Below are 13,315 nucleotides of genomic sequence, written 5' to 3'. Positions count from 1 at the left end.
GGCCATAGCAATATCATAAGTAGTATTTTTTGAAACTTTTTTTGGTTTTTATTATTATTAAAATGGCATGAGATTCTTAGCAGACACAACCTTAGCACAACCTATGAAGCAAACTAAATGCTTGTTTTTTTTATTTTCTCTTATTTACTAAATTACTTCTTTTAAAAATCTGTACTAAAACTTGTCTGAGAGTAAATAAAAACAACAATAGTGATAACTTTTTTATGATTATTAGAGATATCTAAGTGATTTAATGATACAATACTGGCTATGAAGTCAGGAAAGTCTGCAGATTCTGCCTCCAACTCTTAATAGGTGTATGATCTTGGTCAAGTTGCCAGACTTCTTTCAATCTCAGATTTCTCATGTGTAAAATGGGAATTATAATATATGATAATAACAGTATGGCATATTATGACATTAAGTTTTATGAGGATCAAATGAGATAATATATAAATCGCCTTGCAAACCTTAAAGGGATATTCAATTAGTTATCTGCTAAGCTGTCTGCTAAGGATGCCTGGTACAAGTTCAGATGCAGATGTGATCATTTGAGCTAGTATGCTGGGAAATGTAGATATGCAAATTGTAATGGTACTAATAATGTCTTTCAAACACCTTATTTTATAGATGAGGAAACTGACTTGCTTCAGGTTACACTGCTGTTAAGTAGCCATGTCTGATCAAACCCAGGTCCTCCAACTACAAATCAATCTCTCTTTCCGCTTTCCAAACCTCTTTCTAATAACCCTGTTTTTTTTTATTAAGAGAGCTAACATTCAGTAAACTTGTTGAAAATGAAGCATCTTATAAGTTTACGTTTAAAAGATTTCATTTAGAACCTTTTACCCTTTGTCATTGAAATGTTGTTGAGATATCTGCTAATGATGTATTCTTACATTTCAATGGCATTCATGGGTTTTCAGCCACCTGATTATTGATATTACTGGCTTCTATAGTTGGTCTAATCAAGCAGTTAAATTTCACTAAAGAAACATTTTTCTTAGGAAGTTAGGCTGTTCAATTCATTAAATTCTATTAAACAACTTTGAAATGGATTCCATGTGTGAAGTTCTATGGTACAGCTTGGTGATACAGGGGAGAAAACCAACACAGTACTTGCCTTCATGGAGCTAAGACCAACATCTATTAAGCCCTTTTCACAAAACAACTACATGAAACAGGCTGCATGAAGATTGTGATCCTCATACAGATGAGAAGAGCAGAGGCTTCACCTTGGTTAGAGTGAGTATCAGAGGCAGGACACAGCTCCTACTGCTATGATGCCTCAGCATCATTGAGGAGAACTCAAAATAAGGAGAGATTACCTCTAGTTAGGGGAGTAGAAAGAAGCTTCAAGAAGCATCAGCATTTGAGACTGGTCTTGAAAGCTTTCAGTAATCAGAGATGTGGAAGGAATTCTTCCTTCATGTAGATCACGCACATTTGATCTATTCTATGAGGAATGACTTGTGAATTACACTGAGGGAGGAGGAGGCAGTACAAGATTTTGTTCAGTTTGACTAGAATAATTTAAAACAGAACTGGAAAAGTAGATTGAAGCTAGATTGTAGATGACCTTGAATATCTGAGTAAGGAATTTTCTGTTCATTTCAGTAGTTAGGGGAAAGGTATTGAAGATTTTTTTAATAGAAAAATTACATGCATCAGAAAGTACTGTGGCAGTAGGGTTATGGCTGAATTGGGAGGGAAGAGATAAGATGAGAAGTAGGGAGATTAGTTCATGGAATGATTAAATATTTGAGGTAAAAGGACCTGAGCTAATTTGATGGCGCATGTAGTAAGAAGAGGGCAGATATCAATAGATTTTGTGAAGAACTGACAGGATACCTCATGGAGAAAGAACCAAGGATGACACTGACTGGATGGGAATTTTCCAAAATAAAGAATTTGAAAGGAAGGACAAACTTTGGAATGAAGATGGTAAGTTCAGTTTTAGGAAAGTTGAAGAGAAGAGAAGGAAAAGGAATATGCATTTATTAAATGCCTGCTGTGTACCAGGCACAATGATCTCATTTGATCCTCACAATGACTCTGACAAACAGACGCTATTATGCCCATTTTGCAGTTGAGGAAACAGGCAAACAGAGATGAAGTTACTTGCCAAGGTCAGACATATCATAAGTGCCTGAGATTGAACCTGAATTTAGGTAGTTCTCCTGTGTTCCACTGAACTGCCTTGAGTTGAGTTAGAAGTTGTGCAAGGCTTTAGAATGAAGATGTTTTGCAGGCAGGTAGAAATCAGTGCGGAGATAGGGACAGAAGATAAAACATTTGGAAATTATCTGCATAGAAATAATAAGAAATGAGATTGTCGAGGAAAAGCATGTAGAGAAAGAGGAGATACATGTCAAGACAGATCATTTGGAGCCAGAGTTTATTCTTTTATTTTCATTTTGTAAAGTTCGGTGTTCGATAATACAGTGTTCCAAGAGTCCTAGTGTAGTGTTAAGCTTAGAGAATTTAAGCTTTAGTAGATTAAAATTATGCTAAGACTTTTTGAAATACCCTATATAGAACTATTCATCTTTGCAACACTTTTCAAATATGCCACCTTCTCTCTTGTGCCACCGCTACCCCTGGTACAGGCCTTCATCACCGCATTCCTGGACTGTTGCAATAGCTTGCTGGTGAGTCTGCCTGCTTCGTCTCTCTCCCTTTTCCAGTCTATCCTACTAAGGTGATTTTCCTAAAGCATAAGCCCAGTTATGTCATTCCATTGGCTCTGTGTCACCTCCAGGATCAAATACAACATCTTCTGTTTGGCATTCAAAGCCCTTCACAACTTAGCCCCCTCCTCCCTTTTCCTGCCTTCTTACAGCTTACTTCCCAAATGTCTGCAGCCTCCTGGCTTTTCTACTCCATCTCTGAGGCTCTGAGCATTTTCCTTCTTTTGTCTCCCATGCCTGGAACACTGTCCTTGCTCTGCTTGACCTCATTGGACTTCCTTTAAGTCCCCACGAAAATTTCATCTTTTACAGGAAGCCTTTTCCGACTCCTCTTAATTCTAGTGCCTTTCCTTTTTTATTTATTTCCTATTCATACCTTGTTTTGTACATATTTGTTTGCATGTTGTTTCCCTCATTAGATTTCAAGCTCCTTGAGGGCAGGGCTGTCTTTTGCCCCTTTCTGTATCACAGGTGCTTAGCACAGTGCCTGGCAAGTAGTTGGTGCCTAATCAGTGTTTATTGATTGATTGCTTCATTAGCTCCTTAGCTCACGATTTTGACTATGAATGAGGCAGCAATATGAATAGACTAGTACTAAATGTTATTGGTTGTTTATCATTTGCCATCATTTAATGGTTTTATTTGAGGAAAAAATTAATATTGATCATTTTAAAAAGTTTACAGAAATTTTCATTTGATCTGAAGACATTTACATAAATATGGATAACTTTTTTGTTACAAAATAGTAATTAGAATGCATTATAAAAATTACATATTAGCATTTGTGTGTTCAATATATAGAAGAGGGAAACAGAAAATAAGATTATTAATTTGTAATCTCTTCATTTATACTTTAAAATTTGTGGTATCACAGATGATCTCATCTCAGACAATGTAGGTGCTGCCAGTTAAAATCTAGCATGAAATATTTTACTGAAAACTTTCTGAATAAATTTTTGTGGTTATTTTTGACAGTGTACAGCAGTTTTTATCTAATGAACTTTAAGACATTTATCTTAAACAGAATAGGCACAAATTCTTCATTAAATAAGTTTTTATTTATTTTCTGTTTCTTAGACATCATAGTTATCTTCTGCCTTCACAGAGGCCATACTGTATAGGAAATCGTACTTTTTCCAAGAAAAAACATCAACACAATGGATCAGTATTTTGAAAAAGTGAAAAGCATGTGCAGTATGTACAATCTGTGGCCCTCTGACCTTTATGAAAGGATGTATTGTGGGTGTCTTCTTATATGTCTTCCTGCTAGTCCCACTTGATCTTTATAATTTTATTAGTTTATTTTTGATTACTTTAAATGTCATTGTTTTTCCTATACATTGTTGTAATTACTGCGTTATTGTCTTCGTTTCGCTTATTTCATACTGCATCCATTTCTATAGATGTCTCCCTGCCAATCTCTGCTCATCACCCACATCATCCCTTACATCACAGTAAGATTTCATTACATTTGTGTGCCACCATCTGTTTAGCCATTCTCCACGTCAAAAACGCTGCTGTAAATATTTTGTGTACATGCTTCGCTGGGGTGTCTAGTTGGAAGGGTGTGGATGTTTCAGTTACTTTGTTTGCATAATTACAAATCACTCTCCACCATGATCGTAGCATTTCACAGCTCCATCAGCAGTTTGTTAGTGTACCTGTTCTTTCACAATTCACAGACTGTGTGGTTTTGGTTTTTAATATGATTCGTTATGTTGATCGTTTTCCTAATGTTGAACCACAATGCACTATTGACATTTTTGGTCATTTTTGCCAATGTAAAAGGAGTTAGGTTGCATTTCTCTTCTTATTAATGGTTTGGAACTTTCTTTCATGTAGTTGTGAATATCTTGCAGTTCTTCTTTTGAGAACTTATTGTTTGACCATTTATCTATTGGGGAATGGCTGTTAGTCTTATATGCAGTTACTTATCTATCTTGGATGCCAGTTCCTTAAGCAGAGAAACTTGATATGAAGATGTTTTCCTATTTGTTCACTTGCTTTTTTATTCGAAGTGCATTAAGTTTCAGGTAATCAGTGTTTTCTATCTGATCTTTTGTGATTGCTGTCTAGCTCTTACTTAGTTAAGAATACAAATCATAGCCATATCTGTGAAAGTTGAGCTCTTTCTCTTCCATTTTTTATAGTATGATCTTTAATATTAAGCAACATGATAGCCAGATTTCAGAACTATCAGACCAAGGGAGAAAAAATACTTCATTTAGCCAGAAAAGTATCAGAGAGTATCATTAAAGTATCAGAGAGCCAAAATCAGGATTATACAGCATTAAAAGATCACAGGTCATGGATCATGGTATTCTAGAAGGAAAAAGAGCTAGGATTATAAGCAAGAATCACTTATCCAGCAAAATTAAGCATATTAAATCAAAGGAAAAATATTAAGATTCTATATCCATTTAAAATGTATTATGGAATATGGTATAAGATGTTGGTCTCAGCCTGATTTTCTGCCAGGCTGCTTTCCAATTTTCCTAGCAGTTTTTGTCAATTAGGGAGTTTTTTTCTTAGATAGTCACGTTTTCCACTTTATCAGACATTGGGTTACTGAGTTCTTTTATTTTCAGTTCTCCCTTATTTGACCTATTTTTTTTACCAGTACCACATGGTTCTGATGACTGTTGCTTTGTAATACAGTTTGAGGTCTGGAAGTGCTGCTACCGTCTGTCCCTACTTCTTTTCTTAATTTCCCTTGATAGTCTCTATCTTTTGTTTTTCAAAGTGAATTTTTATCATTTTATGCCTTGGTAATTTAGTACAGCATTAAAAGTATAAATTAATTTTGGTAATATTTTCATTTTATTGTATTGGCATTTCCTAGCCATGATCATTAAATATTGTTGCAGCTGTTTAAGTTGTTTTTTTTTTTAATTATTTCTTTAAGGAACACTTTGTAATATACAAGTCGTTTATGTTCTTGGGCAGATTTATCCCAGATATTTTGTGTTTTGTAGCTATTTAGAATAGGATTTGCCTTTCTATTATTAATTCTTCTGTTATTATTATATAGAAATACTATAGATTTTTCAACAGTTATTTACCATTGATTGTCTCCGTATCTTTGCTGATTCCTTAGGATTTTCTAAGTAAATCAATCATCATATCATTGGCAAAAAGGGATACTTTTATTTGCTCTTTACCTATCTTTATGTCTTTAATTTCTTTCTCTTGTCTTTTTGCTGTTGTTAGCATTTCCAGAACTATATCAAAAAATAGTTGGGAGACTGGGCATCCTTGCTTCACTCTTGTATTTATTGGAATAAGTTGTGGTACATTCTCAGTGCATATGATTCTTTGTTTTTAGATGCTTCTTATGATATTTTAAGAAATCTATGCATATACTTTATAGGAGATTTAGTATAAAAGAGTGTTTTACTTTGTCAAAGGCATTTTCTGCATCTATTGAGAAAATTGCGGTGGTTTGGGTTTTTAATATGATTAATTATTGTGATTGTTTTCCTGATGTTGAACCGTCTTTGCATTACTGGTTTAAATCCCACTTGGTCATAAAGCATGCTTTCTTTGATAAATTGTTATAGTCTGTTAGACAGGAATTTGTTTAAAATTTTTTTAATGAATCTTATTTATGATGCTGATGTAGTTTTCTTTCTGTGTTGTACCTTTTTCTGGTTTAGGTACTAGGACTATGTCTGTAGTAGGGTGCTTTCTTTCTGATTCTTGAAAATAATTTGTGAGATATGGTTACTAAATGTTCCTTAGAAGCTTGATAGAGTTCTGTGAACCTGTAAGGATGAGGATTCTTTTTCCTTTGTTAGCTCCTTTACAGCTAGATCTGTTTCCTTTTCTGAGATAGAATTATTTAAGACCTCTCTCTCTTTCTCTCTCTCTCTCTCTCTCTCTCTCTCTCTCTCTCTCTCTCTCTCTCTCTCTCTAGTCTTCTAAGTGTTTGGGTATTTTATATTTTTATAAGGTATTCCTCTATTTTTTTGTGTTCTTGGTTTTGTTAGCATATAATTATTTATATCATGTTCTCGTTATTCTTTTTATTTCTTCTGGTTGCTATTTCATATTGCTAATTTGCTATTTTTTAAATTTCATTTTCCGCCCTCTTTTTAATCAGTGGCCTTATCAGTTTTATTAGGCTTTTAAAAGAATTACTCTTTAGTTTTATTTATCATTTACATGCTTTTTTTCAATTTATCTATTTATCCTGTAATTTGTAATATCTCCTTTTATGCTTATTTTAGGTTTATTTTTTTCTTTCTAATTTTTTAAAAATGCACATTCAGTGTATTAATCTTCTCTTTTTCTATTTTATTAATTTATGTTTGTAAGGATATTATTTCTCCTTAGGGATGCTTTAGCTATATCACAGAAAGTTTGGTATACTGTTTTACTGTTATCATTTTCTTTTACATAGTTATTAATTGTTTCTATGATTTTTTGTTCTTTGACCTACATATTATTTAAGATTTGATTGTTAAGTCTCTATTTGGGTCTGTATCTTTTGTTAGTGGTCCCTGAAACAATTTTGATTTTTATTGTATTATAGTCTCTAATTGAGATGTTAACTGTTGATGCCTTTTTATATTTGTTTGCAATTATCTGTGCCCTAGTACATGGTAAGTTTTTGGGTAAATTTCATGTGGTGTTGAGAAGTATGTATGTGTTTTGGTTGTCTCATTTATAAGACGCCATAAGTCTTTTAACTCTAGTTTTTCTAGGAATTTGTTTCCTAATGTTTATCCTAGGAACTTCCTTGCACTTCACACTGAAACAAGTTTCTTTGCAAACTTCTTTCCTTTAATTCTATCTCTTTGCTCTACAGTCAAGCAGAATAAATCTAATCCCTTTGCTATGTGATAGCCCTGCAAGTATTTGAAAGTAGCTAGCATGAATGCAACATCTAAGTCTCCTTTTTCTTCTCTCTCTCTCTCTGTCTCTCTCCACCTCTCTCCACCCTCCTTTCCTCCCTGCCTTTCTTCTCTCTCCCCTTCTCTGTGTATGTGAGTGAGTGTGTGTGTATCTGCAGTTCTATCTAATAAATAATAAGATTAAGGAGGATTGCAGGTTAGATTAGAAATCAGGCTCTAACAATATAGTGTTTATAAGAAATACACATGAGGCATAAAAACACTGGCACAAGATCTGATATACTTTAGTAGAATTTTAAAGTTCTTTAAGGAAATTTAAAGTAAGTGTTGCACTCATGGTTACAAGGCAAAAGCTAAAATAGACTTGGTTAATAGAGAGGAACAGGGAAACGACAAAGATACCATAGACAATGAATTAATTTCAGTATGTAAGATATGACTCTGAATGATACAGCATTTAAATATTTCAAGTAAAAGGTAAATGAGTGACAAGCAAAAATAGCAGAATTGTAATGGAGAGAGGGGAAGACTCAGTGTAACTCTTTTAAACCTACATAGTCTAAACAAAAAATGAACAAGTAAGAACTTAAGGACCTGGAAAGAATTTTAGAAAAGTTAAATAGGATAGAACTCTGGCAATTATTGAACAAGAATAAATAGGAATGAATTTTATTCCTCCATTGTCCTTCGTGCTTTTACAAAAATTGGCCATGTATTTGGGTCATAAAAACCTCAAAGAAATACAAAAAAGCAAAAATATTAAACATATCCCTTTATTGACTTTATTCAAAAGAGGTCATTGAAGAAGCAATTAAAAGTCAACTGGACAGTGATAACCCCAGATAGTTACTGTATGGAAGAACAGTTCAAAGAAATAATACTTTCATTAAAGATAACAATAATGATAATAATACTAATAGCGAGATGATATCCGGATATTTGAGGAATGCAGCCAAAGCAGTATATGAGGGGAAATTTATAACTTGGAACTCTTTCAACAGTGAAAGAGAAAAAGAAATCAGTAAAGCATGCATGCAACTAAAACAAATTGAAAACCAATAACTTTTAAAAATTTGAAACACCAGAATAGAAAATCTGCAAAATCAGAGATTAATGAAGTTTCTAGTAAAAAATAGAATTAATAAATAAACATAGGAGCTTAAACAGAACCACGAAATATGTAAGCCATTTGGTAATTAATTCAAAAAAGCAAAGAAGATAACCAAATTACTAGTATAAAAAAAGAAAAGGGGGAATTCACAAAAAAATCCCCAGAGGAGAATAGTAGAAACTATTTTGACCAAGTATATGCCATCAAAACTGAACACTTAAATGAAATGGAAGATTTACAAAAACACAAAACATCCAGTTTAGCAGAATATCATATAGACAATTAAAAGATTCTGGTCTTGAAAAAAAAAAAAGAAATTGATCAAATTATAATTGAACATCCCAAAGGGGGGAAAAGAACTCCAGAAAGAGATAGATTTTTGAGTAAATTTTTTTCAAAAATTCAAAGAACAATTAATCTTAATATTATAGAAATTGCTGAAATTGGAAGAGAAGGGACCTCCTTCTCTTTATGAATATAATCTTGAGACCTGTAAACCAGGGAAATTCAAAAGAAAGAGAAAATACTATAGACTGTTACCTCTAATGAAGATAGAAAAAATTTAAATAAAAATTTTTCAAAAAGATTAGAGCAATGTATCATGAAGATATTATGTAATGACCAAGTGGGATTTATACCAGGAATGTAGGGTTAATTATTAGGAACTGTAAACATAGTTTGTTATATTAACAACAAGAGCAACAAAAATCATATAATTACATCAATAGAGGCAGAAAAAATCTGACAAAATATCCATTTCTGTTAAAAACAGCAGTAGCCTAGTCATCATAGCAATAAATGGAGCTTTCCTTAATAATAAAAGTTTTGTAAGATGAGTCATTGTTTGTAATGGGGACAAACTAGAGGACTTTCCAGTAAGATCAGGGAAAACAAGAATATCCATTGCTCCAACTTCTTTTTGCTGTATTTCTGAAATTGCTACCTGTAGCAATAAGATGCTAAAAAGACATTGCTGGAATGAGCAGAAATAAAGGAGAGACAATATTATAGTTTTTTGCTGATGAGCTGGTGCTGTCCTTAGAAAACCCTAGACCGTATTTGAATAGTACTTGAAGCTATGTTCAGCAAATTTGTAGGCTAAAAAGTAAATCCACATAAGTCATTGAAATTTTTGTATATTACCAACAAAACTCAGAAGGAAAGAAGGAAAAATTCCATTTAAAATAGCTAAAGAATACAAATCTACCTGTCATGCAAAGGGTAAGGGAATTCATTTGCATCAGTGAAGGCAGCTCCTGACAATGACAAAAACAAGTTTGGTCACCAACAAGAAAGCTTATTTGTTTAATAAAATTGAGATAAAATATATGCCCGATAAATGAAGTATGGTAACTAAATTAATGGAATACTGGCTGTTCAGTTGTTTTTCAGTACTGTCCAACTCTGTGACCCCCGTTTGAGGTTTTCTTGGCAAAAATTCTGGAGTGGTTTGCCATTTTCTTCTCCAGCTCATTTGACAGATGAGGAAACTGAGGCAAACTGAGAGTTAAGTGACTTGCCCTGTGTCACCCAACTTGTAAGTGTGTGAGTCCACGTTTGAACTCAAGCCTTTCTGACTCCAGACCCAGCCTGATAGTCACCGAGGTGCCTCAGGTTATTTTGGTTTGCAGTTCTCTTATTTAAGTTCTCTTATAGTTTGCAATTCTTTTTTTTTTTTTTTTGAGAAGTATTTGCTCATTTCCTTTGACCATTTATCTGTTAGAGAATGGTTTTTGGTTTTGTGCTTGTATGTGAACATTTGTGAGTTTGTGTGAGATCTGTGATTTGTCATTGTTATATCTTGAACACCAAACCTTTATCTGAATGATTTGATACAAAGATATTGTTGCTATTTCTTTGTTAAGATGGTACTTTTATCTCCAGTTATTTTTGATCAATCTATTTTAAGGCAGTTCTATTCCCACAGCTTCTTCTAACCCCCAAGTACTGTTTTTTCATACCTTTCCCTAGTTTTGTCATTTTACTTAGCTCATGGGTTCCTTTTCCTTTCTTCTTTTTTTCTATTTATCTAATTCTTTTCTTTTTTTCTCTTTCATTATGGCATTAAATAAAATTTCCTTTCCATTTTCCACTTTAAGTTCTTTTTTTGTTAGTGGTTTTAAAAAATATATATATATAGCCTTTCTTTTCCTTCCTTCCCTTCCCCCCTCCCTCCCTCTTTCTCTCTTCCTCCCTTTCTCTCACTTTCTCTTTTCCTTTCTGTCTGTCTCTGTCTCCCTCTGTATATCTCTTGCAATCAGGGTTAAGTGACTTGCCCAGGGTTGCACACCTATTAAATGTCTGAGGTAGGATTTTGGTTCAGGTACTCCTGACTCCAGGGCTGGTGCTCTATCCATTGCCCCAACTAGTTGCCCTCCTGTAGCCTTTTCTGAAAAAGATTTCTTCCCTTCATTCTCTTCTGTAATTCCCTTTGTCTCTTCTATACTTTTATTTTTTAATTCATGTTTCTTAAACTTTATTCTTTTGTGTCTGTTTCTCATGAAACTCAAGTATCTAAATTACATTAAAGCTACTGTGGTCTTAAAATCTTTTGCATCATCTCTTCTTTTTTTCTACTTTTTACCCTTATGTTCTTTTATAAAAAAACTCTTATTGGTCACACTGTTGTTTTTTTTATTGTTTTTTAATCTCATAAGTATTTTTTTCTTTTTAAAAGCTTTTTTTCCCTCCAATTTTTATTTCTTGGGTAGCTCATGCTTTCCTTGGTAACCACATTTGTCTGTTGTGTTTATGAAGTAAATAATCTACTCATTTTTTTTGTAGTCTTGCATAAAGTGCCTTTGACTTTTGAATATCCATATTTTTTCATCAATAACTAGACTCAGGTTTGCAAATACATCATTTCATAGTGCAGCTTCAGCTTTTTTGCTCTTCAGACCCCATGGTTGCCTTCTTTTCTGCAGTTTCAGTGCAGGATATTCCCATGTAATTCAGATTTCCTCTCCTTTACAATTTGAAAGTCCTTCTGGTTACTTTTAGATTTCGTTGTTTTTCAGTGGAATGTTAACTCTAATCACAATGTACCTTTGAGTTTGGAGCAGAGTTGTTATTGCTCTTTCTCTGGATGCAATCTTAGGGTTCTATATTGTATTCAGAAATTGTAGAAGATTGTGTTGTGTTTCTGGAGTTACGGTGTTCAAGTTATTTGACTTTCTGAACTTGTCTGTGTGGTCCTGTTTTTGAAATAAACATTGTTTGTGTGGAGTACATGTCTTCTTTATTGCTTTTTCTTCTTTTCTTCTGGATTATCCTTCATGTCTGTGTGTTTGCATTCCCACTCAGTTGTTCTCTTTTATTTCTTGGATGACATTTGTCATTGTGGATTAAAGTTTTTCTTTTATGTCAGCCCTTTCTGCTATGTCAGGCATAAATTCTGCTTTAATGATTCTTCCTCTCTTGAGCCATTTGGGAACGTCCTGCAGGTTCAGCTCTCTGTTGTAAATACACAAGATCCTCTTCCTCGTCAGTTAGAATTAATTATCTTTTGTTTTGTAATACTAATTTGTAGAGGGTGATTTGGAGACAGTTTTCAGTCATATTAATATCTTCTTCATTGATTTATCTGCCTATGCTTGAGGTTTTAAATTGAGCTTTCTTCTTCCTGTAATCTTTGGTAATTTTAGTCTTTTCTCATTGTCCTTTGTTGTTTATGTTTGATTCCTTCTCCCCAGTCTGGGCCTCTTCCTGTGCTGGGGAATTCACTTTTCACTAACCTCAGTCCCCCGCCACAAATAAATTTGAGAGGTGGGGAAGGAGCAGAACTGGCCTTACCTGGATACCATTCCCCTTTTCTTGAGGCCTGGTAGAGCCTCCTATACATGCTGGCCCCTTGCTTAGTTCCCTGTGTTCTTTAATTATCTGGCTGAACACTTCTTCAGAGCAGTGGGCTTCCATCACAATCAGATAATGTATCAGTTTTCAATTGCCCTTCTACACTTGGGGAGCAAGGAGCATGGGGATAGATCAGAGGTGAATTCTTTGCTTCTTACCATGAATTATGGAGTGAATGCAGTAGCTGAAGGTTGGCACAGATTATCACAGCAGCAAAGGAATTGCTGAGTGGATTCCAGAGCAAGACTCTATGAGTCCAGATGTACCCTTGCCAGCATGTAGGCACTGAAGGGGATGGGGGTAGTGAATGAGCACTTAGGGATTAGCTTTCTCTATAGTTAATTCATTGAGTTGTTAACCTAGCTAGTAGTCTTGTCGTCTTAACTTGGATCATGTTTATCTGACATGGATGTAACTGTACTCAAGACAAATTATGAACAGTTAGCTAAGAAGCTGCTGAAATTAATGGAAAACTCATTTCAATAGTATAAAAGCTTAATAAAAGCTGGTTTTTATTTTCTCTCTTGCATATGTGATTAAAACTTTTGAAATTTTGGTTTTGATTTCGCTTTCTAACCAATATCTATATTATTGCCTATATAGATCTTGCCCATTATCCCTATTTTCTCTTGTGCCTCAATCTTCTGTTTATTTGTAAGGTAGGTAGTAATGTTGGATCAAAACAGTGCCCTGTGGTACACATTGCCCTGTGTCCCATTGGTTTCTGGTTCTAACTGTTGCCTTCCCTATTTCCTAAGCCATCATACCACTGGCTTCTTGTCTTTTACCTTTCACAATAGCTGCTT

General features: G+C 34.1%; 1 protein-coding gene across 10 annotated transcripts in view; it reads left to right on the top strand.

The window, feature by feature from the left end:
- The window catches only part of FER (FER tyrosine kinase), a 288,512-nt gene that overhangs the window by 138,429 nt on the left and 136,768 nt on the right, over positions 1 to 13,315 (top strand). The window lies entirely within an intron of this gene.

The sequence above is a fragment of the Notamacropus eugenii genome, chromosome 3 (genome assembly GCF_028372415.1).
Source record: "Notamacropus eugenii isolate mMacEug1 chromosome 3, mMacEug1.pri_v2, whole genome shotgun sequence".
NCBI classification, from domain to species: domain Eukaryota; kingdom Metazoa; phylum Chordata; class Mammalia; order Diprotodontia; family Macropodidae; genus Notamacropus; species Notamacropus eugenii.
The sequence above is the reverse complement of the archived record's forward strand: the minus strand, read 5'-3'. Positions and strand labels throughout refer to the sequence as shown.